The sequence below is a fragment of the Talpa occidentalis genome, unplaced genomic scaffold (assembly GCF_014898055.3).
Source record: "Talpa occidentalis isolate TD23 unplaced genomic scaffold, MPIMG_talOcc4v2.1 talOcc4.12, whole genome shotgun sequence".
NCBI classification, from domain to species: Eukaryota; Metazoa; Chordata; class Mammalia; order Eulipotyphla; family Talpidae; genus Talpa; species Talpa occidentalis.
The window spans coordinates 12,004,106-12,018,640 of NW_023601212.1; positions in this window are offsets into that span (position 1 = coordinate 12,004,106).

Genomic DNA, 14,535 nt, shown 5'->3' on the forward strand with positions numbered 1-14,535 from the left:
TCGCTCTCTTTTCAAGGGGGCTGTTGGAGCACACAGTCTGAGAGAGGAATCCACCTTGCTTTAGGCCAGAGAAGAGGCCATTGTGGTGGGAGCAATGACTTGGTTGTAACTATTAGGGTGGAAGGTGACACTAGGCTGAGCCTTCAAATGCATTATCTATTGTATTTGTCACAACCACCCTATACAGTTAGTGCTATTATGTCCTCCTTTTGTATACAAGGAAACTAAAGCTTAACAGGGTTATGTAGCTACCAGGTAGTGGAGTCAATTCCATATGTGTCACCTCCACAACCCAGAACTTTCTTCAAATATATAAGAGCCAAAGCTTCAACTCCTTGATGCATTGGAATGAGTCAGGGTGGATAATACTTCCTGACATATGACTTAATGGCACTGGCAGCAGCACATAAAAATTTTTGGGCATATCTGAGCTCTACTAGAAATGGTGACAGTGACATCAACTAAGAAACCATGCTCGGAGAGAATGTGAAAATCTCTAGATCTGTATATCATCCTGCAGAGCGAAACTCATCGAATGTCACATAGCTGAAAGCCATGAGCTGATGGGAAAGAACCCTTCTCTGATCCGAGAAAGAGCTTCTTTTTCTCCATTTCGTTTAGTTGTTCAATCACAAAGATTATATAGTAGCTAAGAATATCCTGATGAAGCCACAAGAAATAATTTTACAAAAATAATCATAAAGAATGATGAAAAGCAAACTTCCCTCTAATTGTTTCATTAACATAAAAAATGATCAGGTGAGACTGCTTGTCTTTAATGAAGAGGTCACCCCCCCACCGCCCCCCGCAATGGTGGACATCAAAAGCAGCCTGGAAACAATATCACATTTATTCAACAAATGCTAGATTTATCTGGTACTTTCCATGAGTAAATATCACAGTGATTGAAATATCACAAAATCTATGTTATTTCTACAGAATATATAAGAAAAACTCCTATCATAGGCTGTACTTTTCTATTTGTAATTACCATGCACAAAAGGAAGAAGAATACAAATAACATGGTTTGAATACCTGGACTTTTTCCTGTTTCTTCTTGCACCTTCTGGTCTGGTAAGTTAGTTTATTTAAGCTATCTGGATATAAGTTTCTGTCATTTGCATCTGAAAGAGTCCAGATATTTACCAGCAATCTACAAATGTTTGCTGACTAAATATATTGAATTCAAAATGAGTGACTTAGCAGTATTTTATCCCTAGAGCCAAGCTTCTCCTCAAGCCTCAAACGTTCTTTGTACTTACAGGAGCTTTGGTTAGAAGTAAAGACAATGGTCTAATCGCCAAGCGCTTACAGATAACACGTCAAGGTCCAACCTCAGTGGTAGGAAGATCTGGAGAATTCTAGAGGGATCCAGAGCAAGAAAGTTCAAAAAAGCCTCCTTAATGAAGCTTGATAATTACTCATTCATTTAAAACCTCTGATGGAAGCAAAGATTTTCAGGTAAACAGAGGACTGGCCAAGCTCTACTCTGGCTCTGGGAGAGTGAAGGCATTCTGCAGGTGACCCATCTCCCCCAAACTGCTTTTTCCCACAACAAAGAGGAGAGTGAATGTCAAGGAGCTTGGGCCTGCATGCCAGGACTATTGGGAGGAAATGGCGGAGGATGTGATGCCTCTCTTCCTAACCTATCATCACCACTCACGCGCATTTAAATTAGAGATCCTCTTCACACAAATCGCCAGAGCTACAGAAGGCTAAGATGCAGACAAAAAGAACCTAAATGCCTTTTAAAAATGAATGTAAGAGTGAACTTAATAATGATCTAACTTGAAGGGAAATTTAAAATTTTATTTTAATTCGAGATAGATATTCCCTACAAGATGAAGCGTTTTTACTTAGAGAATATTTTCTGCTTTTCAACATTGATTGGCATGATTTTTTTCCCTATGCATGGAGCATGGTTTACCTATTTCCCCCAGAATACCTCACATGTAGCAGAAAATTCTCATAAGAAAAGGCAAAGATGTGTCCTAATAATAGGATGATGTGCTCTCCAAACCAGAAGCCTGGACATCCAGTATGAAGACAGGGTACATTTCACTTATTATAAAGGAACTCATTTAATTTTTGTTTAATACCGTGGGGCATGGGATGATTGCTGAATCCATCTTATGGATAAGGACTCAGAGGTCTTGGGGATTATGTTATTGGCCAAGACCTCACTGCCATAAGGGCAAGAGCTGGGACCCATGCAGGAGGGGGTTTGGCTGCAGAATCAGAGCTGGTAGCCATGAGTCACTTCTCAATGTCAGACTTTCTCTCTTCGCTTTACCAACAGATTAACTCAAAATGGTTTAAAGCCTTGGATATAAGACCTAAAAGTACAAAGTACGTTAAAGAGAACATAGGCAACACTGCGATATCGGCTTTAGAGGTGTCTTTGGGGGCTTGACTCCAACAGCAAAGGAAACAAAAGCAAAAATAAACAGACTACCTCAACATGAAAAGCTTCTGCACAGTGGAAGAAACTATTATTAAAACAAAGATATCCTCCTGGGTGGGAGAAAATATTTGCACATCATACATCTAACAAGGGGCTAATATTCAAGGTCTTCAAGAACTCATAAGAAATAACCCAATCAGGGCCTCCCTGGTGGTGCAAGGGGTTATGACACAACCTATGAAGCTATCCGCAGCCTGTGCAGCATGAGTTCGATCCCTAGACAGGGAGTTACCCACATGGCACAGCAGACCTCTCCTGTCTTGCCCACTGCTCCCCTCAGCAGTGTATTTCAGTCAATCTGCCTGTTCTTTTCCCCACTATGTGTCTGGTGAATCTTCTCACCCCACCCCCACACCTCTGGCCTGTACCCCAGTTCTTGTATGCATAAATAAATAAATCTTTAAAAAAATAAATAACCCAATCCGAAAATTGGGCAGAAGATCTAAGATATCTATTATTATAAATTGATTGTCCTTTCTTTTGCTTAAAAATGTATACTTACACACTTCATACAAAAATTTATATCATGCAGATACATTCTAAAGGAAGAAGCCGCAATGAGTTTTACAAAACTCTTATTTTACAGGTGATGGATTTCATTTCATATTTTTTAATCCACATCATGTTTTTTATTGCCAATGCTTATCTAACAACCTTGCTTCCTCCAGCTACTCCCTCCGACCTGCCCTCCGCCACTATTTCTCATTGGCTGGACTGCTTTCTACAGACAGCCCAAGAGCCCTGCTGATGACTGGCTAGACATGGTCCTTTTTTCATCCTCATCTTGAAATATCCTGAAAATGGAAGACCACGGGGTGTTCTGTACACCGGGTGTTTCTTGCCATGTAAGACAAAAACAAACTAAGCAGCACCTGTGATAAGACTGTATCCAAGGGGCATCAAGCCTATCTAAGCACAGGGAATTTACCCGCATTTTGATGAATCCATTGGAAAGTTTTAATGTTTTAGAACAAGAAGACATGGCATAGAAAAACTACTCACCATTATATTGCAGAGGGAGGAAAACATATTTGGTGTCAGACAGATAAAAGTTTGAATCCTGACTCTGTAGGCAACTAGCAGGCTGTGCTCTTGTCAATTTCTCTAGCTTCTCTGAACTTCAGTTTCCTTTTCTATAAAGCTGCATCACTTTACTGACACTGTTGTTGCCATCCCATCCTGCTTTCTAATCTCAACCACCATAATCCCTGCCATGGTCAGGAATAACCTCCTGACATTTACTCCTTATAATCTGTTCTTTATTCAACAGCCAAAGAGGATTTTCATAAGCATAAGTCACACTCAAAAGTCCTTCGAAGACTTTCTTTTTATTGGTCCCAAAATAAAGTGCCAAGAAGCCTTACACAAGTTGACCCCTGCCTCGCCTGCTTCATTCTCTTGGCTGCCCTCCAGTTATATGGGCTTTCTTTCTCCTCCTGCAACATGCAAAGCTAGTTCTGGCTTGAGAGTCTTTGTATTAGCTGTTACTGTGTTTCATTTGCCTGATTCTTCCCTGGAGAGCTTCAAGTCACTCCTCAGGTCCCAAATAACCCCCCACCAATTATCATATTCTCTGAAAAGGCCCACATACTGGCCTTTATATACACATAATTTTTTTTTTAGGTTTCTTTCACAACATTCAGCACCATCTGTAATTATCTTACATTTAAAAGCAAATGTGTTCATCTTAAATTATCTTGTACCTCTTCTCAAAAGACAAGCTGCATGTGGACACGACCCTTATTTTACCAGAAGAGCATCTGACAGCCAGAAATACTTCTCCAATGATATTTACATTAGGAATAATAACAGGACCCCTAATCATTTCACATGTAATCGTGGAAAGCAGCTACTTTGCCCCACGTCATTTTCTTTGGGTTAGCAGACAGTGGACGAGAAGAAGTCTTGTGCTCACAGCCAGGTCAAAGGGGTCACTGTTGTTAATGCAGGTGTTGGGGGGAAAGGATGTCCTGAATGAGCTCCACACACACAGGTTTTATGGACTCCACCACCACCCTAGGCCAAAGCGATCAAAGGCACCGAGGACTACAAATCCCATAATGTCATCACCAGGGAAGGGAGGGTATCTGGGAACTAAGAGTGGAGTTAATCAGCCAGGCTTGGTATATAGCCAGATATGTGGGCTGTGGGGGTACTTGTTTTTTCACCGGCCTTCAGCGGGCTATTGGGGTCCCAGCTCAGCAGAACTGGTAGGACGCATTCACCAATTTCTCTCTTTCTCCCTGGGTTATTTCTTTCTTCATCCTCCCTTATTTTGTAAATAAACCCTGTATTAACCTTTCTGTGTGTGCCTGCAGTTGAGTCTTTTTAAGTGTACACTCAGACCAACCCATTTCACATTGGGGTTGCCCTATAACACAAGTACTGCCAAGGTCTAGAGTCTGAATTTTGTTTAAATCCTGATCTGTTAGTTTCTCTCATCTCCAGATATACCCCAGGAAGTTAGATGCATAAAGAACACTCCACAACATGTCATGCGTTATATTGCAATCTGGGACTTCCCGTTACCAAGTACTTTTGACTCTAGCTTGAAGGAGGTCCAAGCATCTGCTCCAGACCACTTTAGATCCTGTACACCAGCCACCAGGTGTTTCGAACAGTAAGAATTCAAAGGAGAGGTTTCCCCAAAAGCATGTTGACAGAATACAAGAGCTTCTGAACTCTGCTTCTCTTACGTCAATCTCTACCCTGTAGATATCGGAGACTCAATTGCAGGTCCTCATCCAAATCTGACTCTTCCTGCTTCTAGGAGGTTAAGAAGATCATGGAGAAAGTCAGGGAAGAATAACTAAGTGCAGGGCAAAGGCTGACATTCCCATGTCAGGATGGAAGAGGTTAGCAAGGGAGTTACCTGTGGTTAGCAAGGGAGCAGCCTTGTTCAATAACTTCAGGGTTTACACTGACCTTCAAGGGCTGGACACTTCTTTTATTTCTCCTGGGTTTATTGAGCTATAATTGAAGTACAACATGGTAGACCTTGGAAGTATAAAATAGAGTGATTTGATATTAGTGTATGTTGTGAAATGATCACGGCAGTAACTCAAGTTCGCATCCATCACCTCATGCTGTTGTTTTAATTCCTTGTGATGACAGCTTTTAAGTTTTGCTCTTTGAGCAACTTGCAAAAGTACAATGCAAAATTATTGCCTATAGTTGAGATGATGTCATTATATCTCAGAACATATAATTGGAAATTTGTGCCTTTGACCAACTTCACCCAATTCCTCTACCCACTACCTCTAGCAACCACAAATCTGACCTGTTTCTATGAGTGTGGTTTTATGATTCCACATTTAAGTGAGATCACATGGCATTTGTCTTTCTCTGATTTATTTCACTTAAAGTAAACCCCTCTAGGGGTCCACTCATGTTGGAAAAAATGGCAAGATTTCTTGTTTCATCTGTGGCTGAATAGTATTCCATAGTGTGTGTGTGTGTGTGTGTGTGTGTGCGACATTTTCCTTATCCATTCATCTGTCCATGGGCACTTAGATTATTTTTGTGTTTTGGGTATTGTAAATAGTGTTGCAACAAAGGTAGGGGGTGTAGCTATCCCTCTTGGGCAGTGATTTTGCTTCCTTCAGAGAAATACCCAGAAGTGAGACTGCTGGATCACATGGTAATTCTACTTTTATTTTTTTCCAAATCTCCCTACCATCTTCCGTAGTGGTAGTACCAATTCACATTCCCCTTAGCCATGCACAAGGTTCCATTTCTCCACATCCTCGTCAGCATTTGTTATCTCTGATCTTGATGATGAATTCATCTCATTAATCTGAAAAACTAAACCTGCTTCCTGTGCTCTTTCTAATTACCATCAGACAGAGGATTTGGCTTAATCTCAGAACTTATCCTGGGTCCTACATTAAATGTTTCTGATCAGTAGCTCAGGGTGTAAAGACGTCCCTTCTCTCCCTTACCCTGCCTACTTTTATCTTAATTATCTCCATCTTACTTCATCGGCTCCCTTTGGGACAGAGAGCAAGAGAAACGGTTTTGGAGCAGGAATTATCATGTTCCACTTTCAAAGCAGTGCAGCCTACAGGGGCCTGGAGATTCCCATGGGCCTTCCTGCATCTGTGAGGATCAGGATCAAGCAGAGCACCTTGAAGGGCGCACTCCCAGGACTGGGGTGGTGATGGGGTCATGGGGTAGAAGACAGAGGTGCAGGGACTACATCTAACTTTGGTCATAAGAAGGTAAAAGGTGGTTTTGGGTATCCTTTTGAATTCCTTGGTCTTTCTCTCTATAATCTTTTCTACTACCCTTTTGCTACAAAATCCTCCTATGACAACGAAGGGACTTCTTCCATTCAATACAGAAAGCGATTGCAGTCCCCTTTAACCAGAGCATTTCCACCCCACTGCTCATGAGAAAAATCTTCCTAACACAGTGCCTCACTTCCCAGAGCTCTTTCACCCCTTTGATCTCCTCTCCCAAATCCTACTGGCAAACTGTCAGCAGGACCATCTTTAGCTTAGCGTTGACCTCTTGAAAAAGAATCCCCAGTTCCTCCTTCGATTTTTCCTATGCCAGAAAGTCTTCATCTGGAACGAAATCATAGGGAGTAAACCCCAAATGACTACAATCTAGTCCCTTCCTAGCACAATCTGCAGACATAGACACACAGTGTTCTCAATCGGGAGGCTCTTGCTTACACTCTTCACATGGGAAGCTGCTAAAGATCACCTTCTCATACAAGTCCTCACCAACTACTAACCCCAAATGGTCTCCTTTGCTATTCTCTCTCTTTTCATTGTCTTTTGTTACTGGATATTTTTAAATACGCAGACTTTCTATTTGCCTACCATCTCTCTCCCTAGCTGCACTATCTGCTCATAGGGTTCAGGAACCACATCTTGTCTGTTCACTTGTCTATCAACTTTTCCCAGACTCACAGCTCATCAAAATTCACATTTTACCACCTAGAACAGGGGCAGGTAGCTACTCCACAAACATTTGGAAGCAGAGTAGAGTTAAGCATATGCATGCTGGAGCTAGATTTTTTTGAGCTGGAATTCTGCTTTCACAACCCACTGATTGACCTAGCACAAGTTAAATAACCAATGTGCGCCTCAGTTTTCCAGTCTAAATTATGGGGACAATGGTATATAACTTCATAGTAAAATTGTGAGCAGAGATAAAACATCTACCATAACACCTGATAAGTTGTCAATAAATGGGCATAGCTGTTGGGGTATCTGGAGTGAGAGCTCTAGTGAGAGCTCTAAGAAACTGGCACAGGGTGTAAGGGACAAACATTTCGCAGGGACTTATCCACATTTTACCTAAGACAAAATAGAGGCTGGAGAAGTCCACTAAGCTTACACCATAAGTGGCCATGCTGGGGTCTCAGCACAGGTCATGTGGCTCCGAGCCCCCATCCTGCTTTTGTGGGGATCACCAGCGACACCCACCAGAGGCTACACCATAAGTGCTCAAAGGCTTGTTGCTCTTGGTTCAAGTAAACATTTCTAGTTAACAACAAGTCTAATTTTAGCAACAGCTTCAATTCTTTGGAGAACTGATAGGGGAATTGGGGGCTCCATATCAAGGCCAAGTCAATTTTTTACATCTCAAATCCAAAAGGCTGGAGGATTCTAAGCCCATATAAGGATGTCTTGGGTTCTCTTTGAGTATTTCCCTTTAAGTTAATGTCATCTTCTGATTTCAGAAGAAATTATTCCTGAAATGCCTCAAAATGAGAATTCCCTTGCTCTTCTTAGTAAGAAAGCTTACATGGGTGGTAGGTCACCTTGGAATTCTATCATTTCTCCAACACATCAGTGTGACCCTCAAATACAATCCCTTCAGTCCTGTTTAATTTCTTTTCACCTAAATAATGTTGGCCTGATATTTTTATCTCCAGGGTGACAAATAAGATAAAAATCACTCTGTAGTTTATCAGCTTTCCCCCAAACTCACTACTCAGCAAAAATTCACATTTTACAAATCACATTTCTTTACTGGCTTTCTTCTTTCCATGTTGGGTTTTTATTTTGGACGGGAGGGGATAAAGGAGTCCAGCATTTTTCTAAATTGTGAAATACAGGGGACCTCTCTGTACTATTTTTGCAAATTTCAATGAAACTGTAATCATTTCAAAATGATTTTTGAATTGCAAAATATACACATGAGTATATATAAAAAAAATGTAAGGTTCGAAGTGAACACCCATGTGCCTGTCACCCAGTCAAAATTATACCATGTGCCATATATGAAAGTTCATTTCCACGAGGCCACGGGGCCCTCTCAGCTACACCTCGGGTTCCTTCCCCAGGGGTGCCAGCTACCCGACTCTTAGTATTTACCAACGCCTTTCATTTTCTTTACCGACTCACCACAAATATTTGCATCTCTAAACAATCTTGCATGCTTATTAGTGTCTATCAATGGATTAACTTTGTATGGCCTGAATTTTTTAGGCTTTGTAATTCAACCTTCTATTCCTGAGACTCACCCATTTTATCTATGCCACTGATTTACCTCCTGTGCTGTCTGGCGTTCTAATGTATGATATAGCACAAGTTACTTATCCAATCTGTTGATGATTGACATTTCAGTTGCTCCCAGATCAGTGAGAAATGATGTTTTAGTCTTGTACATGTTTTCAAATGCACATAGGCAAGAATCTCTTGAGTGTATACAACTAGGATTAGAATCAGTGGATCATAACATCATAATATATTCAATTTATCAAATAGAAGTGCAAAGAGGTTGAACCAATTTCCTTTCCCACAGAGAGTGCATGAGAGTCCCCTTGCTCAGTGACTTCACCAACACTTGACATTGTGAGGCTAACCTTTACCGCAATCTGATGCACCTGTCATTATGATTTTGTTCTAATGTACATTCCTCTGGTTACTAACAAAATAGAGTTTCTCTTTTCTTACATGTTGGTTCAACTCTTTTGCCCATTTTTGTCCTGTTTTTCCTCCCTTTCTTACTAATTTGAAGGGCCTCTTTTTTACACATCTTCACATATAAAATCTACTATGTTTATATTTCTATAACCTATTATAAATCACATGTATGTATATACAAATGTAAAATTCCAGAAGAATTACACTTACCCCACTCTGGGGAGAAGAGAAGATGGAGTAAAATAATGTGGATGACATGTTTGTTTCTAGAAAGTGAATTTTTGGTTTTTGACTTCCCCTGGTCCCCACCTGTCTCATGGTTCCCAAAGAGTAATTTCTTCCTATGCCTAAACTCCCAGCCTGGACTCTAGGCTTTTTTTTTTTTTAAATAAATTTTATTTTTACATTCCCCATACAATTGCAACCCCTTATTTTGACCCCAATCCCTCCCCTCCCCAACCCCCACTCCCCATAGAGTGTCTCTGGTTCATAGTTTTTTGTTGATTTTGATTTTCACTTTCTTATAGTTACTCATTTTCCTGGTCCCTTATTTAAGTTTTCTAGATTCCTGCTATGAGTAAGACCATCCGGTATTTTTCTTTTTCTTTCTGGCTTATTTCGCTGAGCATGATCCCTTCCAGCGCCATCCATGTTGCTGCAAATGGCATGTGTTTATCTTTTTTGAATGCTGAGTAATAGTCCATGGTGTATATGTACCACATCTTCTTGATCCAGTCATCTATTTTTGGGCATTTGGGTTGTTTCCAAAGCTTAGCTATTGTAAACAGTGCTGCTATAAACATAGGGGTGCAGGTGCTCTTTGGAATGGATGTTTCTGTGTCCTTTGGGTAAATACCTAGGAGTGGAATTGCTGGATCATATGGAAGCTCTATGTTTAGTAGGTCCAGAAATCTCCACACAGCTCTCCATAGTGGTTGGACCAGTTTGCACTCCCACCAACAGTGCAGGAGAGTTCCTTTTTCTCCACCTCCTCGCCAACATTTGTTGTTGCTAGTTTTTTTAATATGTGCCATTCTCACTGGTGTGAGATGGTATCTCATGGTAGTTTTGATTTGCATTTCCCTGATTACAAGTGATGCTGAACATTTTTCATATGCCTGGTGGCCACTTGCATTTCCTCTTCAGAGAAGTTTCTTTTTAGCTCTTCTACCCATGTTTTGACTGGATTATTTTCTTTGTTGTTGTTGAGTCTCATCAGCTCTTTGCAGATTTTTGTGATCAGTCCTTTATCATTAGTGTTGTGTGCAAAAATGTTCTCCCAGTCGGTGGGGTTTCTCTTTGCTTTTGTTATTGTCTCTTTTGCTGTGCAGAAGCTGTTTAATTTGATGTATGGACTCCAGGCTTTAGCACAACACCTACACACAAAAAAGGGATCAAGGAAGACAGACCTGAATTGAACCAAAGTCAGGGAGCACAGAAAGATGAAGGTCACGGCTTTATGGGGGAGGGGACGGATGGGCGAGGCCAGGACTAGGGCGGGTCACGGGCTGGCCAGTGCTTAGTCTGCGCTGATGTGGAATGTCAGAAGGGATCATCAGCAGACAGTTTTAAAAGGAAAAACTGAGTCAACCAACTACTTTTTTCTATTACCACAGTACTCTAGGAGTGGTTTTAGTATTAATTTTCATCTTAAGTGGCACTGGGAGGCATGAAGGAAGAGGTCACAGGAGTATCAATCCTCATACTTTTGACACCACAGAGGGTAAAAGGGCTTGCGATTTGATTTCTGTCAAATCACCTCTACATCTGTCAACTTAACATCAAGCACTCTCATTTCATGGTTTCATGTATTAAAAGGAAATCCATCTACTGTCCTTGTGCAGCTGAATGGGCGGCTTTGGCATCGCAGAGCCTACACTTGTCACCCCAGCTACTGCAGAGCGGGGCTACCCCATCTGCTTACCCTGAGGCAGCGGCAGAAACTGGGGACCAGTGGAAAGGAGAACCACATGGTGCTCAGCAGCAGGGGCCTGTGGGAGGCCTCAAATTCATGCTTGTGCTTAAAGCCTTTGTGTTCAGCCTTTTCACAGGCCATCGCCATGCCGGGAGGAGTCCCGTAAATGCATTAAACAATCCAGTGTGATAAATACAGATTGACCTTATGTGCTCATCGCTTGGGTGTAGAATTTCTGGATGGAGAAGGACAGACTGAATACTAAACCAAGTTAAACAACAATTTTGAATGCTGCAATCATATTTCCTGGTTACAAGGACCTGGGTGGTTTTTCTGCCAACTGAGTAATTCTCATTTGAAAAACACACAGATGCACGCTGGCAGATCCGCTGCCATCCCAAACATACTGTTATAAACTCAAAAATAGTTCTTTAAATCATCAGTTGGAATCAGGAGTCTTCACCAAACTTTAACTGCTGTCAATGCTTGTAAGATGGAGACTTTGCTCCCAATTCTTTGGCATTACAGGAGTGAGCCTGGGGCAGAAGTGATGTCACTTCTTCACATCTCATCTCGCCTTCCAATTCCCTGGTAATAAGAGAGGTTGGGTAACTTGCTTCCACGATGGGAAGGGGCCCGGGTATCTCGACAAAACCACAGCAAGTTCCCAAAGCAAACCTTTCTCTGCAGGCACTAAGAAGCCCCCTCCCTCATGTCCACGGGGAACTGCGGCTTCTTTTTATCAAGCATTTGCAAAGTGCCAGTTGCTGTGCTTTACATGCATTAACTCATCTAGTCCTGGAAGGAGAGACTGTGGTCACCACCACATTGCAGACGAGGAAAGAAAAGTGAGAAGTACCTTCCCCAGCATGACAAAACCAGTTAAGTGGCAGAGTTGAGACTTGAACCTGAAAGCAGGTTTCTTAGGTTCCAAAGTCAATATGCCTCACCATAGGCTAAAGTCTGAGGGTGGAGTGTGGTAAAACTGAGGCTGCCCAAAACTCTGGGTTCTTTGGGAATTTCACCATGCTGGTAGACAGGTATCTGGAAAGTGGCCATGTGGCTTCCTGAATGAGAGGGCTGGAAGCACAGGGTTAGTTTCGTAAAAAGACTGCCTTTCATCTTTCACACGGGGATAATGAAATAATAAGGACTATCATCGCCAGCTTGGCAGACACCCCTATGGAGTTAGTTGGAGGAAACCTGCGATGATTTGGAGTTCAAGAAGGCCTATAAAACAATTGGGAACCTGTATCCAGAGCCGGCAAACTCTCTGAACAGACCAGCTCATGCCCAAGATCTGATGCATTTTCCTTCCCAACATTTGTTCTCCCAAATTGCCAGGCTCAGTGTTGTAGCCTGTTCCTACCTAGACCTCAATAGAGATTATCTGGGTCTCCCATTCTGGCAACTTACTTTCTTTGTGCTCATTCTCAAAAAATAAGAAGCGATCCTGCAGGGACCGTTTGACATCCTAGATGGGGGCCTCTTGCCTTAAACTCTTCAGAAAGAAGGGATCATGCTCAGTGAAATAAGCCAAAAAGAAAAAGAAAAATACCGGATGGTCTCACTCATAGCAGGAATCTAGAATACTTAAATAAGGGACCAGGAAAATGAATAACTATAAGAAAGTGAAAATCAAAATCAACAAAAACTATGAATCAGAGACACTTTTTGGGGGGTGGGGGGCGGGAGGGGAGGGATTGGGGTCAGAATGGGGGATTGCAATTGTATGGGGAATATAAAAATAAAATTTATTAATTAAAAAAAAAAAAAAGAACATTCAATCATTTCCTTCGGTCTTCCACACTGTGTCAACAGCAGTGCCTTCTGGTCCAACCTAAGAGTGCCCACCTACAATTTAGCCCTTTTTCTCTTGTTCTTCTTGTGTTATTATGTGGAAACTGACTACCTAGGAGAGCAGGTGGTTGCAGGAGATGGAGGTACTGTGTGTACAAACCCAGTCCTGACCCCAGCTCAGTTTTGCAGAAGTTGACAGCTGCTCCACTTATTAAAGAGAAAATATTCCTTCTATGTCTATTTTTATTTCCTCTGAACATTAGGAAGTCTTTGTTGGAAGAGAAGAAATCTCTCTCAAGAGACTGAGAAGCTTGGAAAATAATAGGGGCTTTCAAGCATTTCAGGTGCCTAGAAATTGCTCTCTTTTTGAAACAATCTTTTCACTTTTGAAACAGTTAATTGAATAGCGTTTACATTCATAACACCACAAGAAATCATCCACCCCATGTGTAGTTGTGACAGCTGGGAAGTATTTTTCAGTCATCTTCAGACATCAGACCCTATGGAACCTCAGTTGCCCCCGCCCTCTCTCCCTGCAAGCCTATAAAATACATTTTCTTCTGCTGACACTGCAGCGTGGACTTATTCCCACACCACCTGTTAATAATGCCAAGAGTAATGTATTTAACTCCCTGCATACTGTGCCAAAATGTTTACACAATTCAGCCTATTTCATACTTTAAAGACCAGACATAAATCCTAACCTAGCTGTATCCCTTCCAAACACGTGGAGATTTGGTCACAACATTTTTGTGGGTATAGTTGGGCAGATTTTTCCCAACTATTTTTTAATAAAATGTAGGGTGTTCCTCTGGGACTACTTTGTTGACATTTAGGGGGTCCTCAAAAATTAATGGCTTTGCAGAACATTGTCAAGTACAAGAGTGCATCTTTTTGGTTAAATTTCAGGTTTACTACTAATGCCCTTAAAATGAGAACTAAATCTCTTTGGGGTGGGGGAATTTGGGATTATTTTTTAAACACTAAATTATTTTTTATTGAAGCAACATTAGCTTACAACTGCATATGATCTAAAAATCATATACAGTTCACAGCTCTTCAGATATGTGTTGCACGCCACACGCACACCAAAGCCTCATAGTCCTCCACCATCCATAGTCTACTGAGTCCCCCAACCCCACTTCGCTCCCCATGCTCCATTCTTGAACTCTGGTAACCTCGGTTCTGCAATCAGACTTGCAGGGTTTGTTCTGGTTTGGCTTTGTTTGAAGAACTAAAACATCTAAACTAAAAATTTGTTAACATACATATCTGAAGGTGACTTATAATTCACCATCTGAATTAATAATACTATGAACTAACATTCATTTTGTATTTCATTATTTACAACTGTAACTTCCATTTTCTACTATCCTGATGAAAGTTATGTAATGTACAGATCAAAATCTACATTTGACAAACCTGAGCTCACCCCAGGAAGCAATCTGCTAAGATCATACAACTAGCAGGTG